At 33.9% G+C, this 27,509-nt stretch overlaps 1 protein-coding gene and 1 long non-coding RNA gene across 7 annotated transcripts in view; both read right to left on the bottom strand.

Annotated features, from left to right (window-relative positions):
- The window catches only part of LOC141446157 (uncharacterized), a 75,786-nt gene extending 65,119 nt beyond the window's left edge, over window positions 1-10,667 (bottom strand). Inside the window, exon 1 of one of the 2 annotated variants that reach the window (XR_012453556.1) lies at window positions 205-10,667. This is a non-coding gene — a long non-coding RNA (uncharacterized lncRNA). The remainder of the gene's footprint in view (window positions 1-204) is intronic. The other variant, XR_012453555.1, reaches the window with a different exon arrangement.
- Window positions 1-27,509, bottom strand: part of Eip63E (cyclin dependent kinase Eip63E) — a 237,518-nt gene that overhangs the window by 109,512 nt on the left and 100,497 nt on the right. The gene's annotated exons all lie outside the window — the stretch shown is intronic.

Genomic DNA, 27,509 nt, shown 5'->3' with positions numbered 1-27,509 from the left:
ATTAATTTAATATTCTTTTTGTTTTTTTTCGTTAAAAATACAAGATTTAACGTAACATTTTTTTTTTAGATCAAGATTATAAAGTAATGACGCTAAATCAACTGAAGAATTAATTGACTTCAGTAACTATCCCTCCTTATCAGAACTAAGAATGGACTACTCAGATGATGGTCTACGTATCTATATTAATAATGGTCTACTCACATGTTCGGGGCTTTGTATTCCCATCAAACTGATTTAGTGCAACACGATAAAATCAGCCAAGCGTGCATCCCTATAATTAATTCCAACTCCAGAGTAATTATGCGAATATAATAACGTCATACACTATCTAGGGATTTGCACCTGCACATATACAGAAGCTGTAATTATTGCATTTTATACTCTCTCTCTTGGACATTGGCTGTGTAACATTTCATTCATAGTAGATAAATCATGTTTTTTTTCGTAATTAATTGGAAACAAAATGATAATAAATATTGCACCTATTGTTTTATAATAATATGGACGACGGTGATTCAGGAGATAATTTCTGGCATTTTTTGATGACTAAAAGTATTTCCTTTCCGGAAGAAATGGTGCGACACATTCGAGGAAATTTCTTTGTACAAGATTATTAAACGATTTATATAGCCTTGCTCAGCTCAACTTCCGCTCTATGTTCAATACGTTACGTTTCAATGACCTCACGGGCAGTTTTAAAGGAAAAGCCCCCCAAGAAGTTTCAGGACTTAGGAAGGTTCTAAAAAAGAAAACCATGCATTATTTTTAGTTCGCTAAGTGAAAGTATTGTAATCGTGTCGTATTTTCGACTTCCTTAACGGAAATATCCGCATCTATGTGCCGTACTTTGAGTCCAAAATAATGATTTTTTTTTTTTTTTAATCAATTGGTGAGCATTATTCAAGAAAAATCGATGTAAATTCTAAATCAGTCCTCAATCGATTTTTTAAATCGATTCTTCATTTTTTTTTTTAAAGAGGCTCTTATAACTTCCTTTAAACTTGCGCTAATCTTTCGCGCATATTGTGCATAAACTGCATTGAGTTATTTTCATACAAAAAAAATTGGATTAAGAACATTTCCAGGCGAGAGGAGAAAGGTGTTTTTCTTTTCAGGATCGAGTAAAACTGGTGCTATCGATTGTCTTGAGTAATTTTTTTTTTAAAAAAATCAACTTTTTACACACTCAAAGGGACCTCTTTGAAAATCTGGACGATTACAATAGTGGTCTTTCTTTACCTCGGAGTTAGGGGAAAATTAAAAGAAAACATACACATTGATTACTTAAAGCTGTTTGTAGACAAGACTCAAATACATCTGAGTCAAAAAGTTGATATTGTTTCTGTAAACAAGATTTTGCCAGAGTATAACAAAAACACATAATCCAAAGTTAAAGCCAATAGAAAAATCATTTCCCATTATCGAGAATTATAAAGAAAATGCTTTTCCACTAAATAAAATGGTGGTCCCCCCCCTCTTCCCACCAAACTACAACAGCAACTAAAAACTACATTATCTAGTAGTGTGTGTAAAACAACAAACAACATTTAAGAATAGTTTCAACAAAAATATCTAATGGAACTTATATTAAAACTTTTATAAGAAAAATCCCCCCAACACAATGTAAAGGAAGAACTTTTATATCTTTAAGATAACATGTCTCTTAATTCATAAGATTGTGGAAAATCGAAGCTACATAGTTGGGGGGTTTTCCACCGCCCCCAAATCTTAGAGAAGAAAACTTTCCCAGTAAATTTTCAACTTTACTTAGGCTTTAGATTCTAAACAATGGTTATAACTATAACCTAGCTCTAGCTGTTATAATTAATTCCATAAAGTGGAGAACAATAACTATTCTTATGCAAGAAGAACTAATTAGGAACAAGATTTTGCTTAGAATATTCGAGATAAATTTACATAGTTAAGTTCCAAGTTATTTTGGTATTTATAACCTAATTAAAAATAAAAATGGACGAAATATCTTTGATATTATCCACGTCGTAGCCACGAATGTTTTTAATGTAACCACCGACCGGTTTTCGGACTTATATCCATCGTCAGAGGTAGATTAATGCTGCTGGGCCAGTAAAAGTGTAGCGTGAGAGGGAAACATAAGTGAAATCGAAGTCGAAACTGGACGTAAGATCCTCTAGTTGCCCGTACTACTCAAGAAACTTTTCTTTTACAAGAAGCTTTTCCACACACTTTGGTTTGCTTATCTTCCGTTGTATTTCTTACGCCATTAAGTCTTTACACTTTCTTTGTGGATTTAAGGTGAACAAACAAGCTATAATGTCTGCCAATCCCAAATTGGTACACTACCTATACTCCAGAGCAGCTGCCTTTCTCTGTCGTATGTTCATATTGTGGTGGAAATATATGATGCGCAAAAAACATGTCATCCAGGAAGCTACCTACAACATGGAAGGTGTCCCATTCTCTCAACGGCATTTACAGGTACAAGAGCACAACTCCAGCTTAACCAACTTCCAGAATAACTCGTTAAAATTTAAAGATTTAATTTTTTTACGGCATTAGTCCCCATTTTCGAATCCGGAAACAAAGAGCTTTCCGATTCCTTGCCACTTGCTCTAAGCCGATTAGTTTTCTGAATTTTTTTTTTTTTAACTTTTTTTTTGAAAAAGGCTCTTCCCACAGTTTTTTGATTTGTAAATATCCTCAGCCAATACTATATGCACTATTCTCACATAACCCACAACGCCATAATGACTTTATACTTGGTCTACAAGAGAAATCAAGGCGCCACGATAGCCGAGCGGTTATAGGCTAAACCCGCAAAGCTAAGATGTATTGTTGGTTTAGTGGGTTCGATTCCCCTGGTCTAAGCCTTGGATTTTATTTAATGTTTAATACGAGAACTTTGTAGTAAAGTATGTTAGGCGGTTATAGGCTAGACCCGCAATGCTAAGATGTATTGTTGGTTTAGTGGATTCAATTCCCCTGAGCTAGGCTTTGGATTATATTTAATGGTTAATATGAGAACTTTATAGTAAAGTATGTTAGGCGGATATAGGCTAGACCCGCAATGCTAGGTTGTATTGTTGGTTTAGTGGGTTCGATTCTCGGTTTATGTCTTGGATTTTATTTAATGGTATGAGAATATTTAATATGAGAACTTTATGGTAAACAGATAATACGTAACCAGTAAGCAACCAGTGGTTATTGGAAAAACCATCATCCTCTCAAATAATTTTCCAAAATTTAAGTACTACACTTTTCAAAGTGATTCCCCTGGGACCATGGCTAGGGACAGAGTAATGTCTAGCTAAAAGCTCGCTCGGCTAGTTAACTGAAGAAACTAGCCCAGCCAAGTTGGCTACACTCCAAGTTCATTTAAACGGAAATGTTCCTCTTTCGACATTCAATTAAACATATTTTGGTGGAAAAAGCTACTTCCGTTGCATAAATTGATTTCACTTATAAACCTCATACTGTTTTAAAATATTTTTTTGAGAAGATAATTCTGGTTGTTCTAGTAGGTTTTTTCGATTTATGTTTTTGTATTTTTGGTTAAATTATTACTGATTAATTGGTACTATAAAAAAGAAAAACTAAAGCGTGCGCTTGAATAAGTTTCCGGTAAAAAATCGATACAGGAAATGTGATCGCTTGACTTCCCTTACAAACAGGAAGCGTAATAATAAAAAAAGTATGAACTTTTGTTATCAATACTTTATATAGTAAATAAATCACTTTTCATTATTATTATTGTTATTGCAATGTTTGTTATGAAACCTTTTTATTGTAATTGGTAGGCCGAATATGAGAAAAGGCAAAAACAGCCTCGTAAATTTTCCAAGTTTAACGAGTGGAAAGAGAGAGATATTGGGCTTTTGTCAACAGTAAATTTGGTGTGAAGTGATGCAAAATAGTGGTGATGGACGGGGGATGAGGGAGAGATTGGGGGGGGGGGGGTAAGGTGGTTTCGAGCTGGTTACGGATATAGCATGGAATGGTGGGTCGAGAAGTGTCGGAGAACTGCGAGCGGAAACTAAACTGGCTAACAATTGCCAATGAGACAAATCAAAAGGGAAGTGGATGGGTTTGTAAATGTCACCGCCTCATTTCCTGCCCATATACATGCCTAACAATCCCACCCGAATAGATCCCAAAACTTCTCCCTATACATGAATCTATACACGTGACAATCACCACGTTGTAAGATAATTAGCCAAATTAAGCGAAGTTCTATTCTTTATCTTTCAACATCAAGAAACAGCAATTGATGTTTACATTTTTATTTTTTAGATAACTCCACAAATAATCCGAAAGAATCTACAGTAGAACTCAGCCAATATACATCAACCATAGATAGATTAAACTAGGGCAGCCTCAAGTCCTACGCCACTGCGCGACTCCTTTGGATCTATTGTGGCTCCCCGCACTCTAGAAGCTTACCCCACCAGACCTGCCCGTTTAATCAGACTCTTAATTCTGGAGAGAGTCTCTTATTGGGTAAAGCTCACAGGCCTTGGTTTTTCCTCCCCCAAGAAGTAACATCCTTAGCCATACGAGCCTCTCCTCGCACCGACACAACACGTGCAGTGCCGATTCCTCCTCTTCCTGTTAGAATCTGCAAAGGCTAGCCATCTGCCAAGCGATGCATGTGTGTTTCCTGAGCCTGCAGTGGCCTGGTTAATAGGCCTACAACCATTAACCATAACCATAACTAGGAATGAACCGCGGATTCAAGATGTGACCCTCAACAACAACGAAGGATTGAAGTGAAATAAGTAAAATTAGTATGATGTTGCTTGAACTCGAAACAGCGTTTTGATACAGTATGGCAGCAAGGGATTCTGTATTCTCCGATAATTTATTCTTTTTTTGGTACATTTGGTTAAAATACTGCATCCCTACTTGGTGGAACAGAATTTCCAAGAAAAGATGATGCCAAATCAGTTCTACGAAACATTCGTCTCAGGGTGACGCAAAATGGATTAAAGAAAAGAGAGAACACTGGGTCCTGCAGGAGCTGCTGTCTGGATGGAAAATGATCTGATGATAAAAAGATTACTGTGTTTCAAACAGAAATACTATTCAGCATTGACTTGTAACAAGAGGTTTTGGCATCTTCTCCCAATAGTCTGGCTCCTTTAAAACCCATTGATTTATCCGCAGGGTTTATCAAAGCTTGTAAGCCCATTTTTCCAAAGAAGTGTTCACAAAATAGGAACAATTGGATAACTTTTTGATTCCCTGAACATAAAAAAAGAATCTCGGCTGTTGAAGAGAAGACAGAAGGCTAGCGAAACTGGATTCAACTCTATCCCGTTGTTCATTGTCCTAAATTCGGTGCTAGCCATATTTCGGAGAAATTTCACAACTTCTCCAAATTAAGGAATGGAGATGTAGCTGAGATGAAGCCAGCTTTTGACTAGAGCTCAATCTTAAGAGGTTTATACATAAAGTCAAACTACCGAGTTTAGAGTTTACCAAGTTAGCTTGAGCTCACAAGATTTGAGGAATATGTAGAGATGATGATTTCTGGACACACCATAATGATCATCCATTCACCATGGGAGGGTACTTGGACAAGCACTGAGCCTAGAATACTGAAAGGGTAAGGGAAACAGTAGCGACACAATTTAAGGTTTCTGCTCGAGGTTTAGTACCAACCAAATTCATTCGGAACGTATGTTGTGTGGGAGAGACAGGTTCAGGAATTGGTTCACTGTTGAGTTAACACGAGATTCTTGAGAGGTTTTAGATTAAGAGTAAGAGTTTAGGTTATTCTTTGGATGAGATTGGCGACCATTTTAGGGCAAGTTTCTGTACGGTAAATCTTAAATAATGATTTATTTTTTGTTCCACAAGAAATGATCTTGCTCAACTACGTTTTATAACAATTCTTTAACAAAATAAAACACAAGGAAACCTCTTTTTGCAGATCAAACTGAACTTTAGCTCACCTCGGAGGTGATTAGCTGAATAGTTAGAAGACTATAAATCTAGTATAGGCCTGGAGTTGGAAAACTAAAAGTAAGCCAATCATGTTTACTAAACCAGAAGCCTGGTTTGCTAGTTAATAGAAACATAACGGTTAGTGGACAGATAATTGAGTGGAATCCAACGGTAACTTATTCAGGTGTCAACCTTAGAAAGACGACTGACTCGACTTTTCTCACACATCACTTTAATGATCTACGTCAGAAAAAACAAACCACTGAGAGACAGACAAACTGGCGAGGTAGACAAGACAAATATTTGAGGATTGCAACTAAGATGTTAATATTTTAAGTGCACTACCGGCCACCGGACAGTTTTCTCTCGTTACAGACAATACAGTAAGCTCGAAGAAGCTCCCAGGAAGAGAAAAAAAATCTAAGGGCCAGCAGCTGGATTCGAATCTGTGATCTCCGCGTTGGAATCCAGTATTCGCTAATCACTTAGCTTATACCCTTCCCTAATTTATATTACTTCTTATTACCCTACCCACAAATTGACCACCACTTTTCTAAGATAAAACCTCTCTAATTATCTAAAATTAAATGGAATAATATCATAAAAATAATATCCTTAAGGATAAAATTGAGTTACGAGAAATAAAAAAATTTACAATTTTTTTAAGGGCCCTTAATTTGTCCAATAAATAGCCAATACAGCCCTTCTTAAGACTAAACTACATCCTGATGGGATTCTTTTTTTTTTTCTTTCTTTGGAAACGGGAGAAGCAGGCAGCCAACACCACATATCGGATATTGATTTGCTCTGGAAGGAGGGAGACATAACCACCACACTCGGGGTTAGACCGTCCAAATTGTATTAACTCTCACAGAAAGGGGCATCTTCCTTCTCTGCGACTTACTTTCGTGATGTAAGTCTTTGATCCAAAACTTTTTTTTTTTTATCTGTACATTTGACTTCCGGATTATTAAAAACAATTTCAGAAAATGATTTCTCAATTACATATAATTGCTAAAAGCATGCTTTTTTTATTGTTTTTTTTTGTTTAAATTACGTTCTTGGATATCAGCTGAAATTTACGCTAGTAAAAACGACAAAAAGTAAATGTCGGATGTGACTACCACAGCGACTATGACCAAAAGCCTACAAAAAAGTGATACCCTACGAAAAATATGAATCCACAACTATACCTAACTATAGTTCGGCTGCTGTATCGATCAAAGCCGAAGCTGAGGCGACAGTTTCATCTGTCACCATCAGAGATCTGGCTGGTTTTGGTACAGGTCATAGCCATGGCGAAATTTCAAGCAGTTGAATCACAGCCGCAATCTCTGGACAAAAACAAAGTTCATCAATGCAGCAACCTAACATAAAGAGGCCTGTCTTTCAACGATAGAAAAACCAGTTATGGACCCAGTGATGTTCCTGATTGTATTGCTTTCTGAAATAATCGGAACAAATAAATAAATAAACAAAAAAGAAATCCTACATAATACAGATTCCACATAATTGCCAACATAATCTAATTATTTTTAAATAATGATCGATAATCGAATTAATAATTAATAATCGATTAACAATTAAAAAAAGTTTGAGAGAAGAAGTAAAAGATAAATCTTCTCCCGTACCCAGTTGCAGAGCTCTACCATACGTCAATATCTTAGTTAAAAACCAGGTCAACAAGCTGCTGCCCTCTTAAGATTCTAAAACTGTAATAGGGAACCCATCCAATCAGTGATTCAGATCAATAGATTGTCAGTGTGTTTGTGATTTGTGAAGGCAAATGACATCCATTTTTTTTTATATTAATGAAGTCCATCAAGTTGTTGTCAACAACTAATATTTGCCAACTTTTAACAAGCTGGGCGAGCTTCTGAAAGCCTCTACTGATGATGTTTGTTGAACAACTTTCTAAAGTGAATGATTTTTTTGTGACATGGTTATCAAATCTCTGGAATCATTGATTCCCTGAATCATCATCTTCTGGGACATCCAAGCGGGCCCCACAGTTCTGTTCAAGTCAGTTCAAGGCTAGTTCTGGATAGATTTAAAGAACCCTAACTGGACTAGGTGGCCAGTATAAAGTTTGTCTCGTCTAGATAATGTTTTTCCAGTCATTCGAGATACACAGATCACTTGTTCTGGGAGAAGTGTTCACAGGACTGTAATCAGTGCAATAGCATTGCTCAATGAGTTTGCTATGGTTGCATCGTAGGTCAAAGAAAAGAAAGACTGGAAGCGGTCCGAAAAAGTTCATCAAAAGGTACTCCGCTCAAACTTGAAAACTGGGTGCATTTACTGTAGAACAACGTCGGATGGCTTCAGTGAACAAAACAAATGCATCGCATATGAGCCTGACACGAGATTAGCCATTTTATTAATTCCGTCAGGATAAAGCGGAAATGGTACTTAGCACGTAATGTGTAACAGCTGGTTCACATCCATCCCTTCCATACTCTTACCCTGGAGGGAGTCTTTCGCCAGATTTTTTTTTTTTTCTCAGTGCACTTTGTCTCCGGACAGTGATCTCCTGTGTTATAGACAACACTATCCATCACTGGACGGAGAGCGAGCAGTAGCCGAAAGATCAGAGGCTAGAACTGTAAAGCTAATATGTATTGTGGTACTTGGTTCGATTCCCGGTCTTAGACCTTGGATTTTTTTTTTAATGGTTAATAAAAGAAATTTACAGTAAAGTATGTTTGCTTGTAGCCTCCGTCCACGACACCTAATTTGTAGTTGGACGTAAAGCCCTCCTGAAAAAATAGGCAATTACTTTACTACGACAGCGAGCTGTAAACGAAGCTCCAACCTGAGTGAACATTTGATAAGCTGGATTTGAAAATAATATATCATTCTTCGAAAATCTTGCGTTTTACTGGAACTGGAAACGGAAAAGTCACCCAGGACTGTGAGCAATTAAGACGGGGAATGGATAGTTCCAGCACTACGATGTTTCCCTCTTAGATTTTTCGCTCCCCACGACTAACGCTTAAAAAAAAAAATCATTCGAAGATACGCTTACCTATGAGGACATCGAAAATTGACATGCAAAGAATTTTAGTAAATTCGATTCCGTCTAAAAAATGGATCTAAAGAGAAGTGTTAAGAAAATGGAATCGAGAAAACAAAATTCAATTACCAAAAAAAAATCTGTTTTTCAATTTAGTGATGGGGCTGTGAACCGCCTCTGCAGAGTATAGGGGGCCCAATTAATGGAATTGAATAATTAAAATGGTACAGCACAGGCAGGAGGCTGCCTCCGGGAAGAGAGGGAGGTAATCACGAGTTTGGGAATCGATTTATAGAGGAGCTATGCAAGCGAAACGAAATGGCAATAATCTCCGCATTTCCGGATTATTGTCCACTGCCACCATAAATATGGAAACAAATATTTTTGGGCAATCCTAAATCAGATTGAACACGACAGAAAAAAATCTGATGTGTATATACTCACACGACTGACTCCTAAGCACAGTTAACGTATTTAAAAACTCCTGGAAAGCCCCATAGATTCACGGTAATATGCGTCTTTTGTGGTATGCCCGCCTTAACAACCATGCCTTAGCGTCTAAGTAAGTGCTCTCATTTGATTTTCTTTCCGGGAAAATGTTCCGCATAAAAGTTTCAGCATTACATGTAAATCGTAGGAGCCATTTTTGGGGGAAATCTTGAAAATCTTGGAAAATTGATTTAATTTTTTTTGTTTTGTTTTTTTTGCGCATCAACAGCTCAGGTCATTAGCGCCCGGAGCTTTTTCCAGTGCACTGCCGGCCTCCGGACAGTGTTCTCTCGTTACAGACGACAGTGAGCTGTAAGAAGCTCCTAGGAAGAGAAAATCTAAGGGTCAGCTACTGGATTCGAACCCGGGACCTCCGCGTGGGAGTCCAGTATGCTAACCTCATAGCTAATCCCTTCCCTAATTGATTGATTTAATGAAGTGGCACTTCCTTTTCGGCCGATTTCCTTCAAATTTTTTTTATTGTCGTAACGAACTTAATTCCTTTTAATATTAAACAAGTATCAAAACCATGCTTAAATTAATCCAAATATAAGTCAACTTTTTAAACTAAAATAAAAAAATCTTTTAAATATTTTATAAAAATTTAAATATCAAATGCAGATTTGATCAAATAAGAGTAACTCCGATAAATTACTTAATGCAATCGCCAATAAGTACGCCAAGGGAATTGGAATTAGATTAGCGCTCTACTGGAGAGGAGGAGGAGAGGGCAAAAGTTCGTTAGTTTCAACTAACAACAGCACTTGGATTGGTAACCGGCCGGAAGCGAGAGCGGGGTTACCATGTCGCATCACGAATTTAGAAAACCCTCCAGAGGTTTCCTCTTTTATCGTTTTAATTAAATTTCTATAAACTAATGCCATAAATTTTGTCTAAATTTAAACATCATTTGGTATAAACTTTAAAATTAAAAAATAAAAAATAAACTAGGTAAAGCTTAAAGCTTTTGCGAGTTTTGATGATGATTAATGATTTTTAAAGTTCTAATTACGAGGGTCGTTTGAAAAGTGCGTGCAAAGTGAGAGAGATAGCACCACTGGCGCGTATCGAGGTTATGTTTAGTTAGTAGCATCTCTTGGAAGAACACACACCAAGTTTCAGCCAGATCGGTCTATTTCTTTGTGTTTGGCATTCGTTTGAATCGAGGAAGTCGAGTGATTTTCAAAAAATGGACGAAAAAGAATTTCGTGTGTTGATTAAACACTACTTTATGAAAGGCAAAACGCCTCAGGAGACTAAAGAGAAGCTTGATAAACATTATGGTGACTCTGCACCTTCGATTAGAACATTTTATAAGTGATTTCAAAATTTTCGGAGTGGCCATATGGGCACAAGTGACGCTGAACGTTCTGGACGCCCTGTTGAGGTTACTACTCCAGAAATCATTGATAAAATCCATGATATGGTGATGGATGACAGAAGAGTGAAGGTGCGTGAGATTGCTAGGGCTGTGGGCATCTCGAATGAACGGGTACTTAATATTTTGCATCAACATTTGGACCATGACAAAGCTATCCGCAAGATGGGTGCCGCGATTGCTCACGCTTGACCAAAAAACGAAATCGTGTGAAGTGTTGCAAGGACGGATTGCAGCTGTTCCAGAAGAATCCGCAGGACTTTAAGCGTCGTTTCGTCACTGTGGATGAAACATGGATACATCACTACACTCCTGAGACCAAAGAACAATCTAAACAATGGGTTACCAAGGGGGAATCTGCGCCAAAAAAAGGCGAAGACCGTTCCTTCGGCCGGAAAGATTATGGCAACTGTCTTTTGGGATTCGCAAGGAATAATCCTCATCGACTATCCGGAAAAGGGTTAAACTATTACAGGTGCATATTATTCATCGTTATTGGACCGTTTGAAAAAGTCCTTTTCCATCACGACAAAGAACCAGCTCACACCTCAGCAGTTGTGGTCGCAAAATTAATGGAAATAGGGTTCCAACTCGTTTCACATCCCCCCCTATTCACCAAACTTGGCTCCCTCGGACTACTATTTGTTCCCCAATATGAAGAAATGGCTGGCGGGAAAAAGATTTTATTCAAACGAGGAGGTGATTGCAGAAACGAATGGCTATTTTTCAGACTTGGACAAATCCTATTATTCGGAAGGGATCAACAAACTAGAGCAGCGTTGGACGAAGTGTATAAGCCTAAAAGGAGACTATGTTGAAAAATAAAAAAGGTTTACCCCAAAAAATTAAGTAGTTTTTATTTTTGCACGGACTTTTCAAACGACCCTCGTACTTCCGCAATTCTGCAACTTGCAAAAAAAAAAATCGTGGAATTTATATTATACAAATTAATCCTTACATAAATAATGTCAAAAGAACTTTTTATCTTGAAAACAAAATTTCCCACATTAAAGGGAAATTAACTCGTATTTTCTTGTAGTAACGTTTTTTCAAATTTGAAATAAGAAGCCTATTTCGTACGGTTATTATGTTTCAAATATGTAACCTAACGCAACCTTGTTGTTTCATTTTACAATTTCCGTTTAGATTCTAGTACGCTACCTTGGACTGCACCTTGGACAAACGATTGACATGGAATACCCCAGACTAGACTGGAAAAGACAAGAAACTAACCAACGCTACAAAACTTCTCGCCAGACTACTTGACAAACGTTCGAAACTTAACCCACATAACAAAAGACTCTTTATACCTGCTGTTACTGCGACCTATTTGGTCATACGGCCCACCGAAGTATGGGGATCGACTAAGCGTTCCAAAACTCACTACGGCTCCAGACATTACAGTCAAAAAAATACTTCGAAAACTTCTTACCAGCTCCGTTCTATGTATGTATCTAACCTCACCCTATCCATAATGACCTCAAAATCCCTTTCTCATTACAGATCTTGCTAACACTCGTTTTCTTAAAATTTCATTCCACTCTACAGCAGCTCATCCTAATCCTCTCATAGAACACCTATCTACCTCCACATTACCAGGTAATCCTCTAAAGAGATTGAAGAGAAGATGGCCTCGTGAACTTCTCTTATCGTGAGAGCAAAGCACGTTACTGGAGTGCACACTACTGGGTGCCTTCTCCACTCATGATTTTCTTTTATTTTTTTTATCAGGTACCATGTTTGCTTATTGCAACAACCGTTGCAGTGGTAAATTCCAATTAAAGATTACAAAAAAAAAGATTCTAGATTTTTTTTTTTTTTTCTTAAGCATTGTTCCTCAGAAGTAACCTGTATTGGAGGAATATGAATGCCTTAACAGCAATCTGAACCCTCAATTTGGGGGAAAGGTTGGAAAGATCTGGAATTTCAATGGAGAAATGGAAGTAATTTTTAAAACTAGCGCAGTTATTGAAAATGTGGATTAATGTCCGCAGTGCTGCGTACTAATCAATCGGGGGAAAAAGTGATGAAAAGTCCGGAACCGGAAAGGACGCGCGCCACGACGGATATGATCTAAGACTTCATTCACTTTATAAGAAGCGTCAACATCTGTGAGGTATTGGCGCCTGGAGCTTCTTCTAAGGATCAGTAGCTGAATTCGAACCCGGGATCTCCGCGAGGGAATCCAGTACGCTTAATCCGCTGTCCCCATGTAAGACGTCATTTTGAAATCATTTTGGAATGAAGCATTACAACTATACAAATACGAGCACCAGGCACTAATTCAAGAGGATTTGTTGAACGAAATAAATTTGAATGAAAACAATGAGTACATGGGAATAATCTAGTACAAAGGATTTTTTTTGTGTGTGTGTGTGTGTGTTTTTGTTCACTTTAGTGAAGGGTTGTGAGGAAGGCGAGGGAAGAGAATTCCAGGTCCAAAAGTAGGGGAGTTCGGGGAATGGACGAGAGTCTGGCAGCATCCTGTGCTTTATCACCGCCCTGGCGCTCTCTGACCCTACCTCCTCCAGCCACTAACTCCGGCCAGCTATTGTTCCAACGGTTCCTTTTTTCCAAGGCGATGCTAACTAAATTTATTAGTCTGAGAGCATTTGTTGTCCCATAGCCTAGCTCTCCCTTTTTAGCCTGTGTGCTATTCTGTAGCTCCCCCCATGCCTTCAAGCCTAAAACTTAAAAGTCTCTTAATGCGTAACTGGGTAATCTGGATTGCAATATTTCAAACCCTTCCGTAGATATCTTCAGGGTGTAACAGTTTTTAACCAAGACTAAATGAATCTGATAATTGCTTTCTTTTAATAAATCTCGCGATCGTTTTCTACTTCCCGTTTTCACCGGAGGTCCCCTGAGTCTGGAAAAGTGATTTTCAGAGATGAAAACAAGCTTCGCGCGGGTGTGTGTGTGCGAGTTTCCGTCTCTTGCTGATGAATTATAAATAAATATATAAATAAAAAAGGAAGTGCCATTTGAGTAGACGGAGTAGAGAAAGTGCAATACACTTTGCACTCTGGCAACTAGTTAAACGGAAGCAATGGTGGCGGAAGAGAGGGCAAATGTCACAACAAGTTACCAAGACTACACATCAACGTCAAGAGGTTGAAGGCGGCCGCTTGCCGTCTCTGGAAGTTAGCTTCTACTCCAGGAGATCTTCCATCTGACAGTTCCTAGTCATTCCTTCTCTTCCCCTCTCTTCTAAACTTTCTTCCTTTTTTAAGTTTCCTATGCACTTAAAATTATCAACTTTATTCACTGAATTATGTTACTTTTTAAAAATAAATGCAACAAACCTATAAAGTAATTTGAAAAGGTTATACAAGGTATAAGGTTAGTATTATCGAAGCCATTCACGTAAATTCTTTTTAATTTAATTACTAAGTGATCCGTACTGTTTTTCAGGCGAGCTTTACGACCAAATTATGTTGTGGACGGAAGCAACTAGCAAATATAATTTACTATTAAATTCTCATATTAACCTTGAAATAAAAATCCAAGGCTTAGACCGGGGGAATCGAACCCACTAAACCAACAATACATCTTAGCATTGCGGGTCTAGTATCTTAACCGCTCGGCTACCGTGGCGCTTATGTATTATGTTGCAATTGAAATAATTTAAAATAGTAATTTTTTGAAATAATTTTAAACTAAATCGTAAAAAAAAAACAAAAAAGAAAGCAAACAAATATCTGATGAAAACTAATAATTATGCTTTGGAAAAGCTGTTCAAGAACATCAAGATGAACATCTTGCTAGGGAGATTAGGTTGGTAAATCAGGTCTGCATTAAGCGCCATCCTGGAGTTAAATTGGACCTTCCTCTGCCAGATAGTGACATCGTTACACTTACACACAGACAACCTTGCACATCCCTTAAATACCCTCAACTCAGCCAATGTCAATTTTCATTTCAAAATTCAACATTATCTCACACTGTTAGGATCATGGAACATGCTTAATTTATTTAATAGCAAATCGCTATCAAATTACTGAGTATTTAAATAATCCTCTTCAACTGCGAAGAAATTATTACTGGTGATAATGGATTACTTAAAGAGTACTAAGTACGCGTAGTAATCTTACAGGAGTGACATCAAAACGGAAACTCCTTCTCTTACTTTTAATTTTTGAGTTACTTATAAATGTTTTCAAATTACGAATTTTAAAACAAATTATAGTATTTGTACGTATCTAAATTGTATCGAAAGTATGTGTAGAGTAAGTACCAAAAACAGAATTGCAGGAGAAATATCGATACTGGCATCGATACTGTATTATCGAAAATATTGGAAACAAATAGTCGATAAACCAGTATTTCCCCTCTATTAGGCAATCTTTTACTGTAATAATTTTTTTTTTTTTACCATTCTATCAGTAGGAAACCCGCACAAGGAAGAGAGGCAAAAATGATCTTAAGATATAAATAGTAACGGTAACTGTCCAGTGAAAATAAATTAATCCTATTTTCAGTAATATCCGGTAGTAAAAGCATCACGAACAATGATTCAAGGTATTATTTTACATCGAAAACAGAAAGTAATTTAGTAACTTAATAGTGTTTTCGCAGGATAAGTGAAAGTAATTTCCACAGTATGAGTCACGTAACGTGCGCCATATGAATCGTCATTCTTGAACAAAAAAGAAAATAAAATGCATATTAATACGTAATCATGAAAAACTCGTAACGAACACTCTTTGAATTAATGATTACAGTCATGGGTAAGAAGAATGATGAAATGGATAATGGAAAAAACATTGGGTTCGAGTATCAGTTAGAGTATCAGCTGCGAGCTCACAACGTGCCTTTTTTACTTCCGATTTTCCAATTTCCACCGGAAATGATGTTTTTGAGGTCCCCTGAGTCCGAAAAAAGAAAGAAAAAGGTTTTCAGGAAAGGGTGTGAACAAAATTTATCAGGAAAAATCTGAAAATCGCAGGCAGCTGAAACTTCTGAACCCTAACAGGAAACCAGACTACAACATAGCGATCTCTCATCCCTCCACCGGAAGTTGTTACCTTACAGAGCGAATTTTCAATTTTATTTTCTAGATTTCCCGTAAAAAAATTGCTGCAACTATTTCCTCCTAAACTAATTGCACACACTGTACTGATTGTTGTCCACAACTGTACATTGTATAATATTACAGGACATCGACTGTCAAGGCTTTATTCCTGCCTGAAGGGGGAGCGAAGAAACTGTAACACCTAGGAATCGATCTAGATCAGGGGGTCGCCAAACTTTTTTTCATCATAACTTTTCGAAATCTCCAACAGACCCCCATAAAAGTAATTTTCAGTTAATTAAAATTAAACGGTCTATTAGAAATTAGGTAGTGTGTTTCTATATTTATTTTATGGTTTTAAACATTTATTAAAGTAATTTTACATTGTGTAACCAATAGTTTAATGAAAAATATCTTTTTTTTTTTTATTTAAATCTTTTATTGGAATTTACCACTGCAACGATTGTTGCAACAAGCAAATATGGATCCTGGTACAAAAAAAATAAGAGAAAACCACAATTGGAGAAGGCCACTCCAGTAACGTGCTCTTGCTATACTGCTCTCACCTATAACAGTATATCACGAGGCCATCTTCTCTTCAATCTCCTTAGAGGATTACACCTGGTAATGTGGAGGAAGATAGGTGTAAAAAATATCTTAATGTTGAAATTTAAATACCTTAATATTTATTAAAAGAATAAGTAATTACAAATAGGACCCCCATCAACCCCTACATTTGGTAAATAGACCCCCCAGGGGTCTATTAAGACCACTTTGGCGACCTCTGATCTAGATTCACCTTAATCAAGACAAAAAAGCTGAGTCTTTTTAGTAGTACGCTTACACAATCTACAGCATGCTATCCTACAAACCATCAACAAAATCTCTGCTGTAGCTTAAACAAGAAACCGCTAAACTGTCAAAACGTTTGGACAATCTAAAAACAAAAAACAAAAACATCTGTTTGTACTGATAACTAAGCTTTCGAATGCGAAGAAGATAAACAAAAAGGAATTTCTTGGAAACAATGAAAAACATTGCTGATGCAATATGTGTGAACTTCGAAACCAAAGAGAAATTGATGGGCTTTGTTCTAAAAAGAAATGAAGACTGTTGTAAAGTATACTAATAAGTCAGTGACTAGAAGAAGAAGAGGAGGAAGAGGAGGAGGAGGAACGAAATGTTTTCAAGAGTCAAAAGAGGATAATGGAGGATGACGTTGATGAGGATGTGACGTGTGAACGAATGAATGCAGCCAAAAGATAGAAGTAGTGTGGGAAGGCTAACTAACAGTATTACCGGAAGAGCGCGCTAGATAACATGGGTCATCATCATCATCATCATCATGATGGACGGACACTCTGCCAGTCTGAAAACAGACACACCGGATATAATTAGCAACAAACTATCACTAGGTCTACAAACAAAATACTTCGCAAAAAAAAAAGATAATCACTTCCGCATTAAACATTATATCAAAACTGCAGCAAACCAAACAAAACTAATCCTTTTTCTTCCCCGAATTGATATAAATTCAGATTTCTCCAATTTCTTCCCAATCCAAAACTAAGGCAAGTTCTCTGCCCCAATGACCGTACTATTATTGAGTTCTGGTAATTTTTGACTACGGTACGTCTCTAAACTCTTCAAGGAATTAGGGTTACAGATGGCTAAAAATATAGTTTCCTGTCTATAAAAAAATTATCACTACCGTAGCCAAATGGTTTGCAAAATTATTCGTAAAATATAACAATCAAAATGCAATTTTATTCATATTAACCATTTAGATATAATTAATGGCACTAAATCAATTCAATCAAAGTAAAATGAGAAACCCCTAAGGTAGAAGGGGGAAAATCGACCCGTTCAAAGGAAACATGAAACTTTATGCCCTCCAACGAATTGCATTCGATTAACAAACAATGCAATAAAAAAAAATACCCTATCAATATAAGTTAATAACTAGGTCGAGGTTAATAACAATGAATAAACCTATTTGACCGCAAACTGAAATACTAACTGTATTTATAACAGATATGAAGGAGGTAATTTAACACTAAAAGAAGTACGTATAAAATTTAAAACTCTAAAAACATTAGCTACAATTTTCTCCTAAACTATTTAATTGATAAAGTTAATATTTTACTCGTTCGTGGAGATTAGTATTGTCTATAATTGTGTATGATTTCATTCATTTCTGATGATTGTGAAGCGAGATATTGAGACTTAAAGTTTGTCTGTGTTTAAAACTATGAAAACTTAAGATTCAATTTTCTCCTAAACTATTTCATTGATAAAGTTAATATTTCACTCGTCTGTAGAGATAAGTATTGTCTATAATTGTGTATGATTTCATTCATTTCTGATGATTGTGAAGCGAGATATTGAGACTTAAACTTTTGTCTGTGTTTAAAACTATGAAAACTTAAGATTCAATTTTCTCCTAAACTATTTCATTGATAAAGTTAATATTTTACTCGTTTGTAAAGATTAGTATTCTCTATAATTGTGTACGATTTCATTCATTTCTGATGACTGAGAAGCGAGATATTGAGGCTTAAAGTTTGTCTGTGTTTAAAACTATGAAAACTTAAGATTCAATTTTCTCCTAAACTATTTGATTGATAATGTTAATATTTCACTCGTCTGTAGAGATAAGTATTGCCTATAATTGTGTATGATTTCATTCATTTCTGATGATTGTGAAGCGAGATATTGAGACTTAAACTTTTGTCTGTGTTTAAAACTATGAAAACTTAAGATTCAATTTTCTCCTAAACTATTTGATTGATAAAGTTAATATTTCACTCGTCTGTAGAGATAAGTATTGCCTATAATTGTGTATGATTTCATTCATTTCTGATGATTCTGAAGCGAGATATTGAGACTTAAAGTTTGTCTGTGTTTAAAACTATGAAAACTTAAGATTCAATTTTCTCCTAAACTATTTCATTGATAAAGTTAATATTTCACTCGTCTGTAGAGATAAGTATTGTCTATAATTGTGTATGATTTCATTCATTTCTGATGATTGTGAAGCGAGATATTGAGACTTAAACTTTTGTCTGTGTTTAAAACTATGAAAACTTAAGATTCAATTTTCTCCTAAACTATTTCATTGATAAAGTTAATATTTTACTCGTTTGTAAAGATTAGTATTCTCTATAATTGTGTACGATTTCATTCATTTCTGATGACTGAGAAGCGAGATATTGAGGCTTAAAGTTTGTCTGTGTTTAAAACTATGAAAACTTAAGATTCAATTTTCTCCTAAACTATTTGATTGATAATGTTAATATTTCACTCGTCTGTAGAGATAAGTATTGTCTATAATTGTGTATGATTTCATTCATTTCTGATGATTGTGAAGCGAGATATTGAGACTTAAACTTTTGTCTGTGTTTAAAACTATGAAAACTTAAGATTCAATTTTCTCCTAAACTATTTGATTGATAAAGTTAATATTTCACTCGTCTGTAGAGATAAGTATTGCCTATAATTGTGTATGATTTCATTCATTTCTGATGATTCTGAAGCGAGATATTGAGACTTAAAGTTTGTCTCTGTTTAAAACTATGAAAACTTAAGATTCAATTTTCTCCTAAACTATTTCATTGATAAAGTTAATATTTTACTCGTTTGTAGAGATTAGTATTCTCTATAATTGTGTACGATTTCATTCATTTCTGATGACTGAGAAGCGAGATATTGAGGCTTAAAGTTTGTCTCTGTTTAAAACTATGAAAACTTAAGATTCAATTTTCTCCTAAACTATTTCATTAATAATGTTAATATTTCACTCGTCTGTAGAGATAAGTATTGTCTATAATTGTGTACGATTTCATTCATTTCTGATGACTGAGAAGCGAGATATTGAGGCTTAAAGTTTGTCTGTGTTTAAAACTATGAAAACTTAAGATTCAATTTTCTCCTAAACTATTTCATTGATAAAGTTAATATTTCACTCGTCTGTAGAGATAAGTATTGCCTATAATTGTGTATGATTTCATTCATTTCTGATGATTCTGAAGCGAGATATTGAGACTTAAAGTTTGTCTGTGTTTAAAACTATGAAAACTTAAGATTCAATTTTCTCCTAAACTATTTCATTGATAAAGTTAATATTTCACTCGTCTGTAGAGATAAGTATTGCCTATAATTGTGTATGATTTCATTCATTTCTGATGATTCTGAAGCGAGATATTGAGACTTAAAGTTTGTCTGTGTTTAAAACTATGAAAACTTAAGATTCAATTTTCTCCTAAACTATTTCATTGATAAAGTTAATATTTTACTCGTTTGTAGAGATTAGTATTCTCTATAATTGTGTACGATTTCATTCATTTCTGATGACTGAGAAGCGAGATATTGAGGCTTAAAGTTTGTCTGTGTTTAAAACTATGAAAACTTAAGATTCAATTTTCTCCTAAACTATTTCATTAATAATGTTAATATTTCACTCGTCTGTAGAGATAAGTATTGTCTATAATTGTGTACGATTTCATTCATTTCTGATGACTGAGAAGCGAGATATTGAGGCTTAAAGTTTGCCTGTGTTTAAAACTATGAAAACTTTAGATTCATTTTTCTCCTAAACTATTTCATTGATAAAGTTAATATTTTACTCGTTTGTAGAGATTAGTATTGTCTATAATTGTGTACGATTTCATTCATTTCTGATGACTGAGAAGCGAGATATTGAGGCTTAAAGTTTGTCTGTGTTTTAAACTATGAAAACTTTAGATTCAATTTTCTCCTAAACTATTTCATTGATAAAGTTAATATTTTACTCGTTTGTAGAGATAAGTATTGTCTATAATTGTGTACGATTTCATTCATTTCTGATGACTGAGAAGCGAGATATTGAGGCTTAAAGTTTGTCTGTGTTTTAAACTATGAAAACTTTAGATTCAATTTTCTCCTAAACTATTTCATTGATAAAGTTAATATTTCACTCGTCTGTAGAGATAAGTATTGCCTATAATTGTGTATGATTTCATTCATTTCTGATGATTGTGAAGCGAGATATTGAGACTTAAAGTTTGTCTGTGTTTAAAACTATGAAAACTTAAGATTCAATTTTCTCCTAAACTATTTCATTGATAAAAGTTAATATTTTACTCGTTTGTAAAGATTAGTATTCTCTATAATTGTGTACGATTTCATTCATTTCTGATGACTGAGAAGCGAGATATTGAGGCTTAAACTTTTGTCTGTGTTTAAAACTATGAAAACTTAAGATTCATTTTTCTCCTAAACTATTTCATTGATAAAGTTAATATTTTACTCGTTTGTAAAGATTAGTATTCTCTATAATTGTGTACGATTTCATTCATTTCTGATGACTGAGAAGCGAGATATTGAGGCTTAAAGTTTGTCTGTGTTTAAAACTATGAAAACTTAAGATTCAATTTTCTCCTAAACTATTTGATTGATAATGTTAATATTTCACTCGTCTGTAGAGATAAGTATTGTCTATAATTGTGTATGATTTCATTCATTTCTGATGATTGTGAAGCGAGATATTGAGACTTAAACTTTTGTCTGTGTTTAAAACTATGAAAACTTAAGATTCAATTTTCTCCTAAACTATTTCATTGATAAAGTTAATATTTCACTCGTCTGTAGAGATAAGTATTGCCTATAATTGTGTATGATTTCATTCATTTCTGATGATTCTGAAGCGAGATATTGAGACTTAAAGTTTGTCTGTGTTTAAAACTATGAAAACTTAAGATTCAATTTTCTCCTAAACTATTTCATTAATAATGTTAATATTTCACTCGTCTGTAGAGATAAGTATTGCCTATAATTGTGTATGATTTCATTCATTTCTGATGATTCTGAAGCGAGATATTGAGACTTAAAGTTTGTCTGTGTTTAAAACTATGAAAACTTAAGATTCAATTTTCTCCTAAACTATTTCATTGATAAAGTTAATATTTTACTCGTTTGTAGAGATTAGTATTCTCTATAATTGTGTACGATTTCATTCATTTCTGATGACTGAGAAGCGAGATATTGAGGCTTAAAGTTTGTCTGTGTTTAAAACTATGAAAACTTAAGATTCAATTTTCTCCTAAACTATTTCATTAATAATGTTAATATTTCACTCGTCTGTAGAGATAAGTATTGTCTATAATTGTGTACGATTTCATTCATTTCTGATGACTGAGAAGCGAGATATTGAGGCTTAAAGTTTGTCTGTGTTTAAAACTATGAAAACTTAAGATTCAATTTTCTCCTAAACTATTTCATTGATAAAGTTAATATTTCACTCGTCTGTAGAGATAAGTATTGCCTATAATTGTGTATGATTTCATTCATTTCTGATGATTCTGAAGCGAGATATTGAGACTTAAAGTTTGTCTGTGTTTAAAACTATGAAAACTTAAGATTCAATTTTCTCCTAAACTATTTCATTGATAAAGTTAATATTTCACTCGTCTGTAGAGATAAGTATTGCCTATAATTGTGTATGATTTCATTCATTTCTGATGATTCTGAAGCGAGATATTGAGACTTAAAGTTTGTCTGTGTTTAAAACTATGAAAACTTAAGATTCAATTTTCTCCTAAACTATTTCATTGATAAAGTTAATATTTTACTCGTTTGTAGAGATTAGTATTCTCTATAATTGTGTACGATTTCATTCATTTCTGATGACTGAGAAGCGAGATATTGAGGCTTAAAGTTTGTCTGTGTTTAAAACTATGAAAACTTAAGATTCAATTTTCTCCTAAACTATTTCATTAATAATGTTAATATTCCACTCGTCTGTAGAGATAAGTATTGTCTATAATTGTGTACGATTTCATTCATTTCTGATGACTGAGAAGCGAGATATTGAGACTTAAAGTTTGTCTGTGTTTAAAACTATGAAAACTTTAGATTCAATTTTCTCCTAAACTATTTCATTGATAAAGTTAATATTTTACTCGTTTGTAGAGATTAGTATTCTCTATAATTGTGTACGATTTCATTCATTTCTGATGACTGAGAAGCGAGATATTGAGGCTTAAAGTTTGTCTGTGTTTTAAACTATGAAAACTTTAGATTCAATTTTCTCCTAAACTATTTCATTGATAAAGTTAATATTTCACTCGTCTGTAGAGATAAGTATTGTCTATAATTGTGTACGATTTCATTCATTTCTGATGACTGAGAAGCGAGATATTGAGGCTTAAAGTTTGCCTGTGTTTAAAACTATGAAAACTTTAGATTCATTTTTCTCCTAAACTATTTCATTGATAAAGTTAATATTTTACTCGTTTGTAGAGATTAGTATTGTCTATAATTGTGTACGATTTCATTCATTTCTGATGACTGAGAAGCGAGATATTGAGGCTTAAAGTTTGTCTGTGTTTTAAACTATGAAAACTTTAGATTCAATTTTCTCCTAAACTATTTCATTGATAAAGTTAATATTTTACTCGTTTGTAGAGATAAGTATTGTCTATAATTGTGTACGATTTCATTCATTTCTAATGATTGAGGAGAGAGATATTGAGACTTAAAGTTTGTCTGTGTTTAAAACTATGAAACCTTTAGATTCAATTTTCTCCTAAACTATTTCATTGATAAAGTTAATATTTTACTCGTTTGTAGAGATTAGTATTCTCTATAATTGTGTACGATTTCATTCATTTCTGATGACTGAGAAGCGAGATATTGAGGCTTAAAGTTTGTCTGTGTTTAAAACTATGAAAACTTAAGATTCAATTTTCTCCTAAACTATTTCATTGATAATGTTAATATTTCACTCGTCTGAAGAGATAAGTATTGTCTATAATTGTGTACGATTTCATTCATTTCTGATGACTGAGAAGCGAGATATTGAGGCTTAAAGTTTGTCTGTGTTTAAAACTATGAAAACTTAAGATTCAATTTTCTCCTAAACTATTACATTGATAAAGTTAACATTTTACTCGTTTGTAGAGATTAGTATTGTCTATAATTGTGTACGATTTCATTCATTTCTGATGACTGAGAAGCGAGATATTGAGGCTTAAAGTTTGTCTGTGTTTAAAACTATGAAAACTTTAGATTCAATTTTCTCCTAAACTATTTCATTGATAAAGTTAATATTTTACTCGTTTGTAGAGATTAGTATTGTCTATAATTGTGTACGATTTCATTCATTTCTGATGACTGAGAAGCGAGATATTGAGGCTTAAAGTTTGTCTGTGTTTTAAACTATGAAAACTTTAGATTCAATTTTCTCCTAAACTATTTCATTGACATAGGTAATATTTTACTCGTTTGTAGAGATTAGTATTGTCTATAATTGTGTACGATTTCATTCATTTCTGATGACTGAGAAGCGAGATATTGAGGCTTAAAGTTTGTCTGTGTTTAAAACTATGAAAACTTTAGATTCAATTTTCTCCTAAACTATTTCATTGATAAAGTTAATATTTTACTCGTTTGTAGAGATTAGTATTCTCTATAATTGTGTACGATTTCATTCATTTCTGATGACTGAGAAGCGAGATATTGAGGCTTAAAGTTTGTCTGTGTTTTAAACTATGAAAACTTTAGATTCAATTTTCTCCTAAACTATTTCATTGACATAGGTAATATTTTACTCGTTTGTAGAGATTAGTATTGTCTATAATTGTGTACGATTTCATTCATTTCTGATGACTGAGAAGCGAGATATTGAGGCTTAAAGTTTGCCTGTGTTTATAACTATGAAAACTTTAGATTAAATTTTCTCCTAAACTATTTCATTGATAATGTTAATATTTCACTCGTCTGTAGAGATATTTTCTATAATTGTGTATGATTTCATTCAGTTCTGATGATTGAGTAGCGAGATATTGAGACTTAATGTTTAGCCGTGTTTAAAACTATGAAACCTTTAGATTCAATTTTCTCCTAAACTATTTCATTGATAAAGTTAATTTTTTACTCGTTTGTAGAGATTAGTATTCTCTATAATTGTGTACGATTTCATTCATTTCTGATGACTGAGAAGCGAGATATTGAGGCTTAAAGTTTGTCTGTGTTTAAAACTATGAAAACTTAAGATTCAATTTTCTCCTAAACTATTTCATTGATAATGTTAATATTTCACTCGTCTGAAGAGATAAGTATTGTCTATAATTGTGTACGATTTCATTCATTTCTGATGACTGAGAAGCGAGATATTGAGGCTTAAAGTTTGTCTGTGTTTAAAACTATGAAAACTTAAGATTCAATTTTCTCCTAAACTATTACATTGATAAAGTTAACATTTTACTCGTTTGTAGAGATTAGTATTGTCTATAATTGTGTACGATTTCATTCATTTCTGATGACTGAGAAGCGAGATATTGAGGCTTAAAGTTTGTCTGTGTTTTAAACTATGAAAACTTTAGATTCAATTTTCTCCTAAACTATTTCATTGACATAGGTAATATTTTACTCGTTTGTAGAGATTAGTATTGTCTATAATTGTGTACGATTTCATTCATTTCTGATGACTGAGAAGCGAGATATTGAGGCTTAAAGTTTGTCTGTGTTTAAAACTATGAAAACTTTAGATTCAATTTTCTCCTAAACTATTTCATTGATAAAGTTAATATTTTACTCGTTTGTAGAGATTAGTATTCTCTATAATTGTGTACGATTTCATTCATTTCTGATGACTGAGAAGCGAGATATTGAGGCTTAAAGTTTGTCTGTGTTTTAAACTATGAAAACTTTAGATTCAATTTTCTCCTAAACTATTTCATTGACATAGGTAATATTTTACTCGTTTGTAGAGATTAGTATTGTCTATAATTGTGTACGATTTCATTCATTTCTGATGACTGAGAAGCGAGATATTGAGGCTTAAAGTTTGTCTGTGTTTAAAACTATGAAAACTTTAGATTCAATTTTCTCCTAAACTATTTCATTGATAAAGTTAATATTTTACTCGTTTGTAGAGATTAGTATTGTCTATAATTGTGTACGATTTCATTCATTTCTGATGACTGAGAAGCGAGATATTGAGGCTTAAAGTTTGTCTGTGTTTTAAACTATGAAAACTTTAGATTCAATTTTCTCCTAAACTATTTCATTGACATAGGTAATATTTTACTTGTTCGTAGAGATAAGTATTGTCTATAATTGTGTACGATTTCATTCATTTCTAATGATTGAGGAGGGAGATATTGAGACTTAAAGTTTGTCTGTGTTTAAAACTATGAAAACTTTAGATTCAATTTTCTCCTAAACTATTTCATTGATAAAGTTAATATTTTACTCGTTTGTAGAGATTAGTATTGTCTATAATTGTGTACGATTTCATTCATTTCTGATGACTGAGAAGCGAGATATTGAGGCTTTAAGTTTGTCTGTGTTTTAAACTATGAAAACTTTAGATTCAATTTTCTCCTAAACTATTTCATTGACATAGGTAATATTTTACTTGTTCGTAGAGATAAGTATTGTCTATAATTGTGTACGATTTCATTCATTTCTAATGATTGAGGAGGGAGATATTGAGACTTAAAGTTTGTCTGTGTTTAAAACTATGAAAACTTTAGATTCAATTTTCTCCTAAACTATTTCATTGATAAAGTTAATATTTTACTCGTTTGTAGAGATTAGTATTGTCTTTAATTGTGTACGATTTCATTCATTTCTGATGACTGAGAAGCGAGATATTGAGGCTTAAAGTTTGTCTGTGTTTATAACTATGAAAACTTTAGATTAAATTTTCTCCTAAACTATTTCATTGATAATGTTAATATTTCACTCGTCTGTAGAGATATTTTCTATAATTGTGTATGATTTCATTCAGTTCTGATGATTGAGTAGCGAGATATTGAGACTTAATGTTTAGCCGTGTTTAAAACTATGAAAACTTTAGATTCAATTTTCTCCTAAACTATTTCATTGATATAGTTAATATTTTACTCGATTGTAGAGATAAGTATTGTATATAATTGTGTACGATTTCATTCAGTTCTGATGATTGAGTAGCGAGATATTGAGACTTAATTTTTAGCCGTGTTTAAAACTATGAAAACTTTAGATTCAATTTTCTCCTAAACTATTTCATTGATTTAGTTAATATTTTACTCGATTGTAGAGATATGTATTGTCTATAATTGTGTACGATTTCATTCATTTCTGATGATTGAGAAGCGAGATATTGAGGCTTAAAGTTTGTCTATGTTTATTGCACTGGATTCAAATATAATTCAGTTAGATGTATTCATAAATATGCTAATCATGCTTCAGAAATCTAGAATGTCTAAAACAAAAACAAATCCAGATTTTAGAAAACAGTTATCCACCCAATTTTGGACAAGATATACAATAATTTGTGATTGTGTAACAGAACAAGTTGTTTAGGAATGGTTTTTAAGAGGCGTCTTAGCAACCATTCAACACTTGAATCAAGTATAATAAAATATTCCCTCTTAAGTGCACAGATAATAACAATAAAACTGAATATATTAGGGATTGTTATTTTATGTTTACGGTGTGCAGTTGCTGCAACAGATGCTGACCACATGTGGGCAGCCCGTAGGATGTGTGGGTAGCAAACATTCTGGTCCATGGACTGAAAATTAGCAAATATATTATAACTTATGCATTTGCTATATTTACATAATATAGCTGATATTTACTTTGTTAGAGGTATACCATTTACAAATTAAGTAAAGAAGTCGCCTATTTTTTCATGATGATAGTTACGATTTACC

This window comes from Rhodnius prolixus, unplaced genomic scaffold (genome assembly GCF_049639745.1).
Source record: "Rhodnius prolixus isolate KJV_2025 unplaced genomic scaffold, Rpr scaffold_1, whole genome shotgun sequence".
NCBI lineage: Eukaryota > Metazoa > Arthropoda > Insecta > Hemiptera > Reduviidae > Rhodnius > Rhodnius prolixus.
Note: the sequence above shows the minus strand (reverse complement) of the source record. Positions and strands in the feature narration are given on the sequence as shown.